Genomic DNA, 16,759 nt, shown 5'->3' on the forward strand with positions numbered 1-16,759 from the left:
TTTCTAGAGGTGTTTGGACAAGGAACATTTATTATGTAAAGACTAAATTTTTCCCTCTAGTGCTACACTTGCAATTAATGTGGCTTTCATTTACATGCTCGGCTTCCTTAGATTTCAGCCTCAGACAGATCAAACACACAAAGCAGCATTCCCCATATTTCTTCTCATAGTTTAGTTCTCAAAAGTCCTTCCTTTTCCACTTCAAACAACTGTGACAATACATGACAATCTTCCTTTTCTTTTGCACATCCTCAACATATACCTGTAATCATGCACAGATTTTCCTTTTGTTTGCACATTTTCAATATATACCTTTAATCAGGTACAGGTTTACTTTTTTTCTGTAACATTATGACATTTCCATGTGATTTGTTTTCTGGGTAAAATGACATTTTTATTTGTATATATATGTTACTAGTGTTGGCAATATTAATGCATAATGTCATGTGTCATTGTTTGGACATTATAGTGAAGGCTGCTTACAGCTGCCCCAAGTGTTTATTGATAGCTCTGAATTAGTCTGCTGTTCTAATGTGACATGTTCAGTAAAATGACATGGATCGTAGGCTGGTTCAAGGTCTCTGCTGTAGCAATATGAGACAAATAAAAGAAATCATTCTTCTCAATGTAAAATAGTCTCTAAACCTTACCTGAATCTAAATCAAGTGAAGTGCTGACGAAAAATGCTATCAACACATCATACTCTTCAGCACATGCTAAAGTATATTGCTACTGACTGTTTCTACACTGAGATTCACACCAACTCGTTTAGGTCACTATGCATCTGTCTCCTGGAGATAAAATACAGCTCTTTATTACTCTATTGAGACCAAGCTTTTTTTTTTTCTTTTCTAGAATTTAGATGTATTTTTAAGGCATATGCCGGATAAAGTGTATATCCTGAACAAAGACACCAACTGTTAAATATTAAAATTATTTGGAGCATTTTGCCTGAATTTTTACTGAAGTATTTTCCATAGAAGGAGACAGGGAAATTAGATATGGTTTGTGGCCTTCTTTTTGCCTAGGAGGACAGCTCCATTCTTTCCTTTTTTATAAAAGGTGTTTCAATTTTCATTTAAAGGAAGACTTTCGTAAATTTGAAAAAAAAAAATTACAAATCTAGTTCTATTAAGCTTGGCTTAGTCTTTTTTCTTATGTCTCAATTTGATGAATAAAAAAAGACCATACTGTTCGCATCAGGTTTTCTGTTAATAATACATAAAATAACATAACAGTAGTGAAGATAGCAGCACAGAACCTGACCCAGTCCAAAAAGCCTAAATGACCGGTGGGTCCTTTATATCACAGTTAACTTTCGTTATTATTTTTATTTTCTTTATAAACCTGTCTATAAATCCACCTTTGATTGTTTGTTGTTTTAAGGAACTAAAATAATTTGCATAGAGGCTGTATAAACACATGACTTTCAAAGAACACAGTCCAATGGTTGTCTTTGCCTCTCCTCCTTTTCAGCTTCAATTGAGGCAATAACAAAGCTATCTGAGTCATTATGATCTCATGAGAAGTATATGAGATGCTTCCATTGAAATTTCTCTGAAATCTTAATGCAACCATTATGGTTCATCCACTGAAATCATAATCATATGTTCTGAAGCCATCATGGTGTATCGTGTCAATGCATACTAAGGGAGTCCTCGTGCACAGACCATTGACATGATGGACTATAATGGCTCTTTCAGAACTGCTATGGTCCGCTGTGCCAATGCATACTAAGGGAGCCTTTAACGCACTGATCCAAGCCTGTAGAGTATGTCTCTATTATGTGCAAGGAGTTATTCATATGACGCTTTTGATGAAGAGCTAGTTACTTGATTCTTGTTGATGTTTAACGTCTCACAATGACAGAACGATCAGCACACATCACAGTGCTATAGAATAAAGCTTTTAAGTAAGAGAAAGTAGCAGACACAAATCTTGCCAGATACAGGACAGCTGCCTTTGTCAATAGCAAGGATGTGCACACCTTCTATGATTCTTTGGAACAAGCTTTAGGATTGTCTACCACTGTAACCACCCAGGGATTTTCTTTCACCAGGAAAGTAAATAAAAATCCTTCCACAGCTACACTGTATAGTACATCTCTGCTTGTATTTATTGCTGAAAATCAGAACCACAAAATGGAGTGTTTTACAAAAGTCATTTCTGAGTGAGGGGATCCTAGGATACATATACAGAAAATAGTACAAGTCCAAAAATATATGAATAAAATGTATTAATTCTATAACATTACCTACAAATAACCTCTTAATTTTTTTTTTTTATTTTTTATACTATGGAAAGATCTAAGTGTCGGAATATGGAGATGCTCAAAATTATGCAGTTAAGTTTTCCTGCATAAATAAAAGCTAAAGCATTCTGTGTTTTGCACTTAATTAAAATGAAATTAAGAAGTCTAGTATGTAGCAATTATTCCAAAATTCAGTGTTTAATAAACATTTGAAAGTTTAAAAATATTTTGCAAAGTTTTAAGCCTTGTATTCTCTTTCATGTAAAAAAAATTCTAGTTTTCTTTTAAGTTCCATAGCTGCTCTTCTCATTTTTTTCATTATTCCTTCTATTTTGATTCCAAGCAAAAGGATACATTTTAACTTGTTTTGCTCTCAGCAAAATATTGTTCTTCGTAAAGTATTCAGTGATAACTGTGGTTACATATGTATGACTTACTTTCTCATTAATAATTCAAAAATACAAAAACAACTAAGCAATATCATAGAAACTTAAAATCTTGAAATCCAGTTTTTTACACCCAAAGTAAAGAAAGGTTTGTTATTTAGGTTAAGAAAACTCATTGTGTCTCGTGGCACAGAATTATTTTTATTTTTGTTTGAAAGGCAGATTGATCCGTGTCATGAGAACGGTAGAGAAAAGCAAAGTCTGGCTAATAATAAGGTAATGCTGACAAGTACACTCACTCCAGATAGCCTCCATCTTCTCTAGCCGACCCACTTCACAGATTTTCACTCCATATATGTTCTGGTCCATTGAGAACTGAGAACTTGATTGATCTGTCCCCTCAAGTGTAGATTGTAATTGCCAGTTACACCAGTTAAGTCCAGAAGGCAGAGGAAAAGAGAAAGAATGAAGTTGCTACTCCTGCTGCCCCGATGTGTTTCAGCTGTGAGGTCTGGCAGTGACTAAGTCCTTGTATGACAGAAGGGGAAGAAGCTTCAGCTCTTTGGTTCCAAGAAATAAACCCTGTAGATGATACAGTGGTTTCCAAATTTTACTCTTCTCTGTGCTTCTTAGGCCTGTTTTCTTAATTTTTGCATGCAGGGATGCAGATTTTTGCATGGGTCTATGTTTAAAATGCTTACACTGAAATGTTTTTAGTAGAATCATTGCTCCTTTTGAAATTGTGATAAATACACGAAACAGAATCAGGACAGGCTTCAAGAAAGTCTATTAAGGTTAATACATGGTATTGGGCTTCTCACAGATATAATGGGCACAACCATGACAGTTTGGAGGTGTGCATACAATTTTATAACTGCAGAGTAAATGCAGCACCCAAATCTTATATAGCCTAAAAATTATGACATAAATGAGGTATTGGACAAGAACTAGTAACATTACAAAGACTGAGTATGAGGTGATGGATAGCTAGATGATAGAGTTTAGAATATTTGTAACTTAAAAGTTCAACTGTGTTCATAGGTTTGTGGGTTAAAGTCAGGGTCTTCTATTCGATTCCATTGGTCGACTTCTCTGTTTTTATGCCAATACTTAAGGTCATGCTCAACCTCCTTAGCGATCAGGGAAATGCAAATCAAAACAACTTTGAGATATCATCTTACACCTGTCAGAATGGCTAAAATCAAAAACACCAATGATAGCCTTTGCTGGAGAGGCTGTGGAGAAAGGGGTACCCTCATCCATTGCTGGTGGGAATGTAATCTTGTGCAACCACTTTGGAAAGCAGTGTGGAGGTTTCTCAGGAAATTCGGGATCAACTACCCCTGGACCCAGCAATACCACTCTTGGGAATATACCCAAGAGAGGCCTTATCATACAACAAAAGTATATGCTCTACTATGTTCATAGCAGCATTGTTTGTAATAGCCAGAACCTGGAAAAACCTAGATGCCCTTCAATTGAAGAATGGATGAAGAAAGTATGGAATATATACATATTAGAGTACTACTCAGCAGTAAAAAAACAAGGACTTCTTGAAGTTTGCAGGCAAATGGATGGAAATAGAAAACACTATACTGAGTGAGTTAAGCCAGACCCAAAAAGAGGAACATGGGATGTACTCACTCATATTTGGTTTCTAGCCATAAATAAAGGGCATTGAGCCTATAATTCGTGATCCTAGAGAAGCTAAATAAGAAGGAGAACCCAAAGAAAAACATATAGGCATCCTCCTGAATATTAACCTTCATCAGGCAATGAAAGGAGACAGAGACAGAGACCCACATTAGAGCACCGGACAGAAATCTCAAGGTCCAAATCAGGAGCAGAAGGAGAGAGAGCACGAGCAAGGAACTCAGGACCGCGAGGGGTGCACCCACACACTGAGACAATGGGGATGTTCTATCGGGAACTCACAAAGGCCAGCTGGCCTGGGTCTGAAAAAGCCTGGGTTAAAACCGGTCTAGCTGAACATAGCGGACAAGGAGGACTACTGAGAACTCAAGAACAATGGCAATGGGTTTTTGATCCTACTGCACGTATTGGCTTTGTGAGAGCCTAGGCAGTTTGGATGCTCACCTTACTAGACCTGGATGGAGGTGGGTGGTCCTTGGACTTCCCACAGGGCAGGGAACCCTGATTGCTCTTTGGGCTGACGAGGGAGGGGGACTTGATAGAGGGAGGGGGAGGGAAATGGGAGGCGGCGGTGGGGAAGAGACAGAAAGCTTTAATACATAAATAAATTAATTAAAAAAAAGTTCAACTGTGGCATTTACTGAGAATCCCAGAATTCCTATTTCAATTGACAAACTATTTTATTTTAATTTTTATGCAAGATGTCAGTCAAGAAATTAAATTTATGTAAATTCACTTGCTTGTAATCCTAGAAAGTCCAGTGAAAGAATATCAGTGAATCACCAGGACGCTTGTTGGTTCCAGGCCTCAAAGTAATCACAAAGCAACTATATTATTTAAATCACTGCTTGGCCCATTAGCTCTAACTTCTTATTGACTAACTCTTATATCTTAATTAAACCCATCTTCATTAATCTGTGTCCCACCACGAGGTCATGGCCTACCAGCAAACTTTCAGTGCATCTGTCTCTGGCGGCTCCATAGCTTATCTCCGACTCCGCCCTTCTTCTTCCCTGCATTCGGCTTAATTTTTCCTGCCTAGCTAAATTCTGCTCTCCTATAGGTATAAAGCAGTTTCTTTATTCATTAATGGTAATCACAGCATACAGAGGGAAATCCCACATCATATCAGTGACTATGGAAGTAAAAATAATAGCAAATGACAACTTATAAAACACAGGAACTACCAGATTATTTTGTATGTAACTTATAATAAGCACTCAAAGAAGTCTGTGAGAAATGACATAGAACATGTGTGAGTGTAAGAGAGAGATAGAAAGGGATAGAGAGTAACTGCATGTGTGTATATGTCTGTGTGTGTATAAAACCTACCTATGAAGACACAATAGTCTTTCAAGGAATCTTTTAAGTGAAAGTTAAATATGGCTGTGAAGGAGAGAATGGATGGGATTAAAAACATGTCTCAATTACATGGTTTGGCAAATTGAAAACCCAATTAAATGTTCATCTCACTAAGTGTTCTGTACCAAAATGAGGAAGATACACAAGGAGCCTGAAGTTCTACTTCCACAATGCCAATGCTAGCAGAAGAAACTGTCTTCCTTTTCCTCAACTCTTTTAAGGAAAATAATCTTTCTTGAAAAAGTTTATCCAGTGATTGTTATTTTTCATAAGACCTGTAACCACTATACTCAATTACTGGTAAACCCACAAGGAGAGTTAGAGGTCACTCTTTGCAGAGAATTGCAGAGTCATTTCTGGGAAAAGAGAGCCTACGCTGTAAAGAGATGGAAGATACTGTCAAATGTATGCCAGTAGCGAAAGGATCAGGTCTCATTGAGACCTATGAAGAAGATTAAATATAACATTCATTTAATATATTAGTTCTATGTGGTGATCTCCACTGGGGGATCTGACATTCCTCATGTTTCCTTTGTGAAAAACAAAATAAGGCTCATCATCTCCCTACCGCTATCTTCTTCACTTATTCTTTTGCTCCAACGAGTATTTGATAAACTAATTACATTCTGAGATTTCTGTCTCAGGATCTGCTTTCAGATAATTTTCCTTCAGTTTAATTTGTTTACTGAAAAAAAAAAACATTCTTATACAGAAAAGAATTTTTAAGAGAGAACAGATAATTTGAAAGCAACTCCATCTTCTATGAAGATCTTTACCATCCTACTTCATGATTGTCGTCAGTGTAACCATCATTGATCTGGTAAATTATAACGTTAACTCTGACCATAAAGACCACTGTATGGTTTAAAGTATGGCTATAGAATTATACTCACAGGAAACACCAGTATTATGATACATTTTGTCACATAAAATAGCCAGCTTTCTGTAATTTTTTAGTGATTAGGAACTAGCTGGCTATGGTGTAAATGAAAGAAAACACCTGTGTGATAGGAGTGTTGGCCTTAAAATTTATAATAAGCTTTAAATAAATAAAAGCAAAATTTAGGATGAGGTGCTTTCTACTTCCTGACCAGAGTCTAGAGGCCTTAGAATCCAGAAGTGGTAGTTAATATACTTTCTCTGTATATGTAAATATTGCTAGGAACTTTTTTTTCTATGAGAGGTTGGAGAAAAAAAATCTAGTCAATAATGCTAGAACTCCAACAAAATACTTTCAAAGAGAGGCTAACTCAGAAGTTTAAAATACATCTGTACTTACAGCTTCTTTTGTTTTTAATCTATTTATATATTTAGGATGCACCAGACTTGCTTGACACTTTTGATTGAGAAATAATTGCATCACTTCCTTCTTTCCCTTTCTTCCTCCAGTCCTTCTTAGGTACTACCCTTCCAATCCTTCCCATGACCCCAGCTCTCAAATTAATAACTTCTTTTACTTAGATTATTATTGTTACATATACATATATATGCATTCATGGGCATGTGTGTTTGTATGTGTGCTCTGCAGAGTCCAATGTCAAAGATAACCAAGAAAACCAAGAAAAAGCAATCAAACAAGTGAAGGAAACAGTTCAAGACTTGAAGACCAAAATGGAGGTAATAAAAAAATATGTTTTCGGAGAAAATTAATATGTACTGGACAGTACATTTTTAATTTTGAGAACTTTCTCTTCTGTGTTTAAAATCTTGTACATACCACTAGAAACCTGTCTAATAACATCTGAGAAGAAATTAAGAAAAAAATTTAAGAAGCATAATCTCACAAATAACATAGATTATATAGCTTAATATTGTATTTATTGCTGAAATAAATTCACATAATTATCCATGTCTTTGGATAATTATAAATAATTAAAGAATAGTAGTAGTACTGTGTTGCATCTTTTAATGATGAAAATGAATTATGTCTCTGAAGAGGTTAGTTGTCTGACATAAACAAGTAGTGACTTTACAACATCTACAAAGGACTATCTATGCGGCTAATGGGAGACTGAAAATATACCAGAGAAAATAAAAGAGCCAAAACAATAGATACTCCTTCACTGTGGAGCTGAGAATGCCACGATTCAATTCACAGTTAACTGAAGTCAGACTATTGCCTAAGTAGCCCATGAAGTGATTCTCTGTTAAAAAAAAAAAAATAGCTAACTGACAACAGTATTCTTAATCATTATGGTGTTGTACAATTGGTTCTTATTATAAGTGAAGCTTTTAATAGCCAACATTTTGTGACTATTAGCATGTTAAACTATTATGAAGAGTTTTTTTTTAAAAAAAAAAAATAATGATAGCTCATTCATGATAACCTCAGGATGACCAGAGGAAAAGATAAAGTTACGGGAATATATTTAACCCAAAAATCTATTAATTTCTTCCCTCCACTGAAGCACAGTTTTTCTTGGTATTTCTCCTTCATTGTAAGGAGAGGAGGCTGCTAGTTAGTTCCCAGCTGCTTAGCCCCAAAATAATCACACAGAAACTGTATTAATTAAATCACTGCCTGACCCATTAGCTCTAGCTTCTTATTGACTAACACATATTAATTTAACCCATTTTTATTAATCTGTGTCTGTGGTTACCAGCTAAAGTTCTGGCATCTGTCTCCAGTGTGGCTACATGGCTTCTCTTCCCACCTTCCTTATCCCAGCATTTCGTTTAGTTTTCCCGCCTACCTAAGTTCTGCCCTATGAACAGGCCAAGTCAGTTTCTTGGTAATGGTAATCACAGCATGCAGAGGGAAATCCCATATCACTCCTTTTTATGTTTTACTTTTAACACCATTTCTTTTCATTTTTCTCCTCAGTGTCATCCCTTGTATATTCCCATAAATATTGCTTATTTTCTTTCCTATTTCTCTCTTCCATTAATCTTATTCAACTTTCTTCATCTTATTTCTTTCAAATTTCAACCTTTGTCTAAACTGTTGATTGTAAAAGGAGGAGAAAATAAAGTTAATGGTGATTTTCTATCAGGGAAATACATTTTCTTGTGACAAATTTAAGTGATTAGATTTGATGATAGCACTATGAGTATATGAGTATATATTCTTGGTACTTATAAAATTATAGTCAAGTTATTTTTAACACTTTATTATATAAATGATCTTTTGAAATAGTCACACAGAATTTTGCTAGACTATAGTACTAAACTTTCTATGAGACTAAAATATGGAAATTCTAGCTGGACTGCTTCTCAGTATTACCCTGCCTGAGCAGACTCATAGTTCATAAGTATTTTGGGGTGATGATACACACAGAAATACATGTGAGCAGGGCCAGTTGGCTTGCCTCTTGTGTGTAGCCAATAAGATATCTTGCCAGCTGCTGAGTCCAGAGTTGTTCCCTGAAGAGCCTTCCCTGAAGCAGGAGATATTGATAGACTTCCTTGTGCATATGGATGGAGTACTGATAAAGATCATACCGTGACGAGAAGAAAAAGTGTTTCTAACTAATTTCCTACTCCAAACCATCACTGAAGAGAGGAACACATAGACTTATATCAGGACTTAAGGCATATCTCGCTAAGTCTGCTTTTCTATAGAAAAGAAAGAGAGAGAGAGCTAAAATGTGTGTAATAAGAGACAGCTGAATGCAATTCCAGCAAGATGACTGAGTGGATAAAAGCTGCTCTCTTTCAACTCTGATAACTTGAGGGAAATGCAAGTTGAATGGTGGTAATGATAGAAAGGTCTGAGTTGACAATGTTGTTCTCTGACCTGCTCCACAAGTGTTCTGGTCACTACTCTCTTGTGCCTCCTACCGCACAGATCAGACCTGATACAATAATAAAATATTTCTTAAAACAGAGAAGGCTAGTCACAAGAAGGAAAGTTAAGATGTAGAAAATAACAACATCTTGAATTTTTCAGGAAAATGGATAAAGCTAGAAAACATTTTTTTGAGTGAGGTAACCAAGACTCCTAAACACAATTATCACATGCACTCAATCATAGGTGGTTTTTAAACATAAAGCAAAGAAAACCAGGCTACAAACTACAATCACAGAGAACTTAGACAACATTGAAGACACTAAGAGAGACTTACATCGATCTAATCTACATGGCAAGTAGAAAAAGACAAGATCTCCTGAGTACATTGGAAGCATGGGGACCTTGGGGAAGGGAAGAAGTAGAGAAGGGAGCACAGAAAAATGTAAAGCTCAGTAAAAATAAAAAAAAAATTAAAAAAAAATCTGGAAGTAATAACAATATATGTTATACAAAGGGAAAATCAAATTAAACATTTCTGGATATGTGATTGGAATTTATGACATAATGTGTGAATTTTTGGTATAATTTATGGATGAAAAGTACAACCTGGTGAACTAGAACAATGTTTCTTCACCTGTGGGTCTCCACATCTTTGGGGATTGAGGAATACTTTCACAGGGGTTGTATAAGACTATAAGAAAACAGAGATATTTACGTTATGATTCACAACAGTAGCAAATTTACAGTTATGAAGTAGCAATGGAAATAATTTCATGATGGGCGGGGTCTTCACAACATAAGGAACCATATTAAGGGTTGCAGCATTTGGAAGGCTGAGAACCATTGAACTAGAATGTCAATGCCATGGTCTGAATCTAAATTACATCCCCCCACATCCAGGTTCTATTTGAAAGTTTGGTTCTTGACTGTATTACTATTTTGAAACCTATTAAATACATATAAAATGCAGTCTAGTTGAGCAAAGGGCTGAGCCTTCAGTTTGAAGCTGGCCCTTGTTCCAGCCTGCAGTCTCTTGCCTTTGAATCAACTATATGTGACCAGCCATTATTGTGCATGTCAGCTAAAACTGATAGACCTCTTTAATGTTGTCGTTGCCACCCAGAATGAAACAATGGGTCAAAATCAAGCACTTCTTTATTCTTGTGTTTCTATTAACATTTTATCACAGTAGTGTAGGTAGCATACTTACCCTTTTATTCATCTGCTGCAGATATAAAGTTGTGTTGTTGGTTGGTTTTGACTCTTTGGGAGCCTGTCACCCAGCTCCCAAATATATACACACGGGCTTATTCTTGCTTATCAATGTCTAGCTTTACCTGGGCCTGTCCCTAGTCAGTTTTTCTTAATTTAAATTATCCTGTTTATCTTTAGTTTCTGGGCTTTTACATTTCTCTTACTTTTGTATGTCTTACTTTTACTGTTACTCCATGGTTTGCTGTGTGAATTGGTGTCTGACCCCTAGCATTCTCCCTTCCTTGTTCTTGTTCCTCCTCCTTCTTCCAAAATTTCTTCTATTTATTCTCTCTGCCTGCTAGCCTCACCTGTTCTTTCTCATGTCTTGCCTTTGGCCATTCAGTCTTTATTAGACCAATTAGGTGTTTTAGATAGACACCTAATTTTAGATAGAAGTATCATAGCTTTATAGCATTTAATGCTACATAGAAGAATGCAACATAACTTTGTATCATTAAAATAAATGTTCCACAACATAAGCAAATGTAACACATCTTAAAATAACATTTCTACAACAAAGCTGTTTCTTTCTTGGTGTGGGAGGTACTTCTGTCTATGTGTTGCTTTTATTGGTTGAAGAACAAAGAACTGCTTTGAGCCTATGGCAGGGAAGAACAGAACTAGGTGGGGGAAACTAGGCTGTATGCTGGGAGAAAGAAGGGCAGAGAAGGGAGAAAGAGAAGACATGGAGCCTCCATAGACAGACACTGTGAACTTGACCTGGTAAGCCACAGCCATGTGTCAATACACAGATGAATAGAAATGGGTTAAATTAATATACGAGCTAGCCAATAAGAGGCTAGAGCTAATGGGCCAAGCAGTGGTTTAAATAATACAGTTTCTGTGTGATTATTTCTGGTGTAAGCTAGCTGGGCAGCCAGGAACCAACAAGTGGCCTCCCTCCAACACTCTCTTTTATTGCTTTCTCCACATTTTGCTCCTCTGTAACTTACCTCGAGGAGTCAAAACCCAACTGAACTGAAAATACTGAGACCATATGAGGCAAACTGTCTCAGTTAACTGCAGAAATCACAATGAGGGCTAAAAACCACCTGATAGAGACAGAACTGATGATAGAGAAAGCTGCACTGACAGCTCCATTGTCATAAACACACATCATCACATAGTAAACAATGTCTTCATAGTATCTGATACAGAGTTCTTAGTAAAACTCTTCTGATTTCCCATTAAGTAACTCTCCTACAGTCAGGTTCTCTGCAAAGTTCTAAATAACATTATTCATTCTACATGTTCACTATGCTTCGTGTCTGATCATTCAAATATACACCATGAGCTAGACACTTCTAAAAGAAACTCATGTAGATTTTAATATTTATGAATTATATGGTGAATTAGAACAAAAATATTGTTGTGTATATCTTAGGAGATTTGCTTTTGCCTTAACTGTGAGAGTATTAAGAAATTACATGAAATACATTTTCAAACGAAAAAATTATACCTTGAAAAATGTAAATTTTTATGTGAATTGTGAATTTAATGTGTAACCATGAAGTAGTCAGTCACTTTCACTTTACATTGATGAAATACAGCCATTATCTAAAAAGAAAGAATTGAATATTCATAGAGTAGGAATGAATGAAGCAAAGGAAATAACATTTTAAAAACAGTTTTTAATTGAAATAGAATTACATCACTTTCTTGCCTCTCTTTCCTCCCTTTTAATCCCTCTAAGCTATATGTGTGTTTAAGGAGTGTGTACTTACATATATATATATAGATGTATGGGTACATCCATACTGGGGTTTTAAACCACTATCCTTTCTCCCTGAGCTTTCTGCAATCCCTCTTGAGTTATAGGTTTGTCACAATGTTTTTGCTAACTATGGAATTTGTCAGAATATTGTTTCTGCTATCACTGAGCAGTTTCTAAGTAAAAACAGGTTATATGTTGTTACAATACTTTTACTTGTTTGTTAATGCACCCGTTTTATTTTATTTTCTATTAAGACTACAGCATAACTTTCCTATTATGTTTTTATAAAAAGAACTCCATTTTTTTCTATAACACATTAGTAGTTGCCAAGTATTGAAGGAGGGACCTCAAAGGGCTTCTGTATAAGTGGTGTCAACTGTCAGTTGCTCAAGATAATTATGTTACAGGACTTCCTTTGTAAAGTTACCAGCGTGAACCGAACAAGAGGGTCAGTGAGTGTGCGTTAAACATTGTTGTGAGGACAGTTTCAAAGCTACGGGTGCTAACTAGATAGAAAAACTAAATACACAAGACTAGAGGAGCTTTACGGCGAGACAACTGCTACATTGCACTAACAGAATTTGAATTACTGTCTCAGCTGAGGTTTTACCTCTTTTGGTGCCTGAACTTAAGTGCTGAGGTTTAGATCTGGAACTGAGAGCAGCCAAATGCATTTTCTTCATGCCTCAATTAAAATTCTTACAAACCCTGCATACTAAAATGCAGCTAATAGTAAACTTTGAAAAATATAGTTGGCAAATTATTCAATAACTTCTTTCTAATCTGTTGAAAACATCCTGGACGACAAAATTAGTGAGACTTCAGCCAGGCTCCTTTGAACAGAAGGTTCCCACAAACCAGCGTGTTTTCGCCTTTGTTAGACTTCATTTCATATTCCTTCCCTCTTGGAGGAGAAAAGATGATAACGTCAGAGATATCTGGTTGGGTTCTTTTGTTAATTGCACGATTCTGTAAATTCCTTCCTTTACGTAAGCCAATTTCCAGAGTTCCTGCAATTTGAAACAGCAGGAACCCTCACTCAGGAGATAAAGAAGCCAATGAACTGAGTTTATAGGAAAAGGACTTAGCTGGAAAATGAGACACAGGAAATTACAGTGTTTGGACCGTCAAGAACAAAAACCCTTTCTCAACAACTAAAATTTTTATTGATTCCCATATTCAAATATATCATAAGAAGAAAAGAATTTAGGGAAAACCTGATGTCTTCACATTTTTTGCTTATTTCAGAATGTTAGAGGTTCTAATAAAACCTAATTACATGTTTTCCAAGTAATTTGTTAAAAGAACATAATTATATTATTTCCAATTTTTATAATGCATATATTTTCCAATCCTGAATGTATATGTGTTCATCACAAAGGGTTAAAGAAAATTTTATTTTTATTTTCTTATGTGGACATATATAGGTGTGTATGTCTGTGATTTATGCATGTTGGCATAGTCGTACAGATGCCACAGGACAATGTCAGATCTCCTGAGGGTGCAGGCACAGTACTTGTGTTCTGATCCATTTGGGTTCTGTGAACCAGTGTCTGTCCTTAACCAGAGACATCTCTCCAGCTTCATAAAATAAAAATTGAAAAAAAAAAAAGAAATTAAGAACTATTTTGTTGTTTTTAACAAACTGTTCCTTGGTGAAGAATATTCAAGTTATCCTAAACTCTTATCTTTCTGTGATTAATATTTGTAATTACAAACACATTAATATTGAATTAGCTTAGTCTATAGGTGTCAATATAGACTCAGGATTGCTAAAGTATTTCTTACATTTGTATTGCATTTAGGGTTACCCCACTTCTTAAGCAAATGTGTAACCTTTGTTGTGGTCTTTAATTTTATTCCTGTTATATTTTTATCTAGAACTTCACCAAAAGTCAGGTGTTAATGGCTTTATCTATAGGATGCTGCTTTCTGGGGAATACTGTTGATATATCACACATTTCCACCATGACATGAGGCCTTGCCACAGGCTCAAAGCATCAGGATCTACCAGTTAAAGACCAGAACCCCCAAACTGTCAGCTCAAATGATCATTTTTTCCTTTAAAGAGTAAATAAGCTATGTGAAATAATTTCATATAGCACAATGAGAAATATTTGGAAGATATTAAGGGTGAGCTTAAAAGGAGCATTCCAAAGTGAAATTTAAGGTGGATGTGCTTGCTTGTGCTAGTAAAAAGCCTAATTCTTTGCACTGGGAAAATTATAAAGGTGCCTGTAGGACATGACAGACACCTGCAACGTCTCCATGGACACCATGGGCTAGTCAGGAATGTAAATTCGCAAAGACGGTTTAAAATTTTGCAAGGCAAACTTTTGAGGAAATGGTCCATCGTACCTAGTTTACCCAGATCTGTGTCAGGAATCCTCTCACTAGGATTTGTTTTCTGGCATTCATTTGTCACATTCTCAGAGCTGCAGCAGCAGTGGCTCAAATGGGCCCAGGTACAGTTCATGCTGGTAGCAAACACTGGCATGTTCCAGGTGATGCTGGTTTGGCTGTCTGGAAAATCAAAGAATTATGATATCATGAAGGCTTCCACTGAGTTTTCAAATGGAAGCCTTGGAGACCAGATAAATTCTCTTTTAGAAGTCATGCAGGCAGTCCCCATAAGGGCAACATATGCTGTTGTAGGAGTAAAGCAGAGGCTGAAGTGGAGAAATCCAGGATGTAGTGGGGTTAGCAACATAAACTGCTCATCAGGATATGCTGTGTCTACCACACGGAGCCAGCTCCACGAATTGCCACATAGGATACAACCAATCATCAAGGCAAGGTTGCTTACACTCTTGGAAGCCTATCCCCCGCCCCAACCCCACAAAATGTGCCCCATGTGGTGGACATGATTATCTTGCTGCGGGGAGCGGGGGTGTCTTTCTTATCTGGTTCAATCTCTATTTCTTTGTCTGTTAGTCCCTTCAACCGTGGTTGACTTTAGTTTGTGCTTACCATTTTAGATGTTTGTAATATATTTCAACTGTTTTACAGAAATCCACAAATAAATACTGTAGGACCTTCAGATTTAGCTTTTTAAACATATTGGAACAATTCTGACTATAGAAACTGTTGGGGTCGGACCAAGTATTTTCAGTGGTGAATTGGGCATGGGATTTTGGAGGTCATGTGTAGAATGATACTGCTCAGATTTTGGTATTAATCACCAAGCTTACGTGTTTAAAAGTCTTGGAGCTATGGTGGTGCTGTTGCCAAGTGGTAAAACTATTGAGAGACTAAAACTATTGAAAGAAAAACAGAGACCTAACTCTTTCTTTCTCTTTACCAAGCAACATTTTCTTTCTAATCTCTCATTCTTAAGACCTCCAGAAAAGTTTACACATTCATCCGCCAAACTTTACAGCATCTGACAAATTCATGCCTCATAACCTTAACCTGACTATTTTACACCTATTATTATATTAAAGTTTGTGCATGGTTTAGCAAAATTAAATATCTATGCAATTTTCGAAATTCTGTGCTTTTCCTTTATGAAATATAATTTATCATGCATTAGTTCAAAAACAGTGTGTTTTATACCTTTTAACTAAAGTAGAATAAAGTCAAAATTCCATCAAGATATTAAGTATGTTCTAACTGTGAAAAAGTATATAGAACTGGAAAGTTTTCTTGGTGGGAGAATTTGCACTCGACCTTTAGATTTCTTTAATGTTTAGTCCAGAATTCCATATAGTCAAAATGTAACACCAAAATGGGCACTACTATATTCAGTCTGGATTTCATAAAACTTTATCTTTTAATGAGAGTTTGAGATTTTGTTGTAGTCTATTTCATTTTTACCAGTGATTCTGACATCTTTCCTATTTAATGTCATGTTAAGTTTTTCCATTTGATGGTAATCTGAGAAGAAAACTAGGAACACTTTGCAAGTAAACTACAGGGCATTCTTGAAGTAAAGTTTTGGCAGATGTAATTTTAACTTGTTATATCAAATGCAGTTTTACTGTTAGCATTTGTTATGAATTGAATAGTGATAATCCTAAATTAAGGGTACTTCTTTGTGTATCCTTGTTTTACAGATGGTTAATTCCCAGTTGAATAGTTAATTGACAAGGAGGTGAGAGAAGAGTGTCAGCAATTATAGTGATGAATTGTGAGCATGCCCTAGCCCTCTTTTTTCAGGGTCCAGGGGAGAGAGACTATGGCAGACAATCTCTCAAAGACATAAACAGAGAGATCCGGAACGGGCTAATGAACTTGAAGAAGAGGGGAGTGCCAAGCTCAGCACAAGACTTCAAAGCCTGGGTCGATGGAAACACTGCTTGTCCTTTCACTGTCCAATTCCAAGCATTTCATAAGCTATCTGTAGTAGGGTTTCCAAGTGAGAACTGATGAGTCACTATAAAGTCTCAGTATACATCATTATAAAATAT

This window comes from Alexandromys fortis, unplaced genomic scaffold (assembly GCF_014885135.2).
Source record: "Alexandromys fortis isolate MF-2015 unplaced genomic scaffold, M_Fortis_MF-2015_v1.1 scaffold_116, whole genome shotgun sequence".
NCBI classification, from domain to species: domain Eukaryota; kingdom Metazoa; phylum Chordata; class Mammalia; order Rodentia; family Cricetidae; genus Alexandromys; species Alexandromys fortis.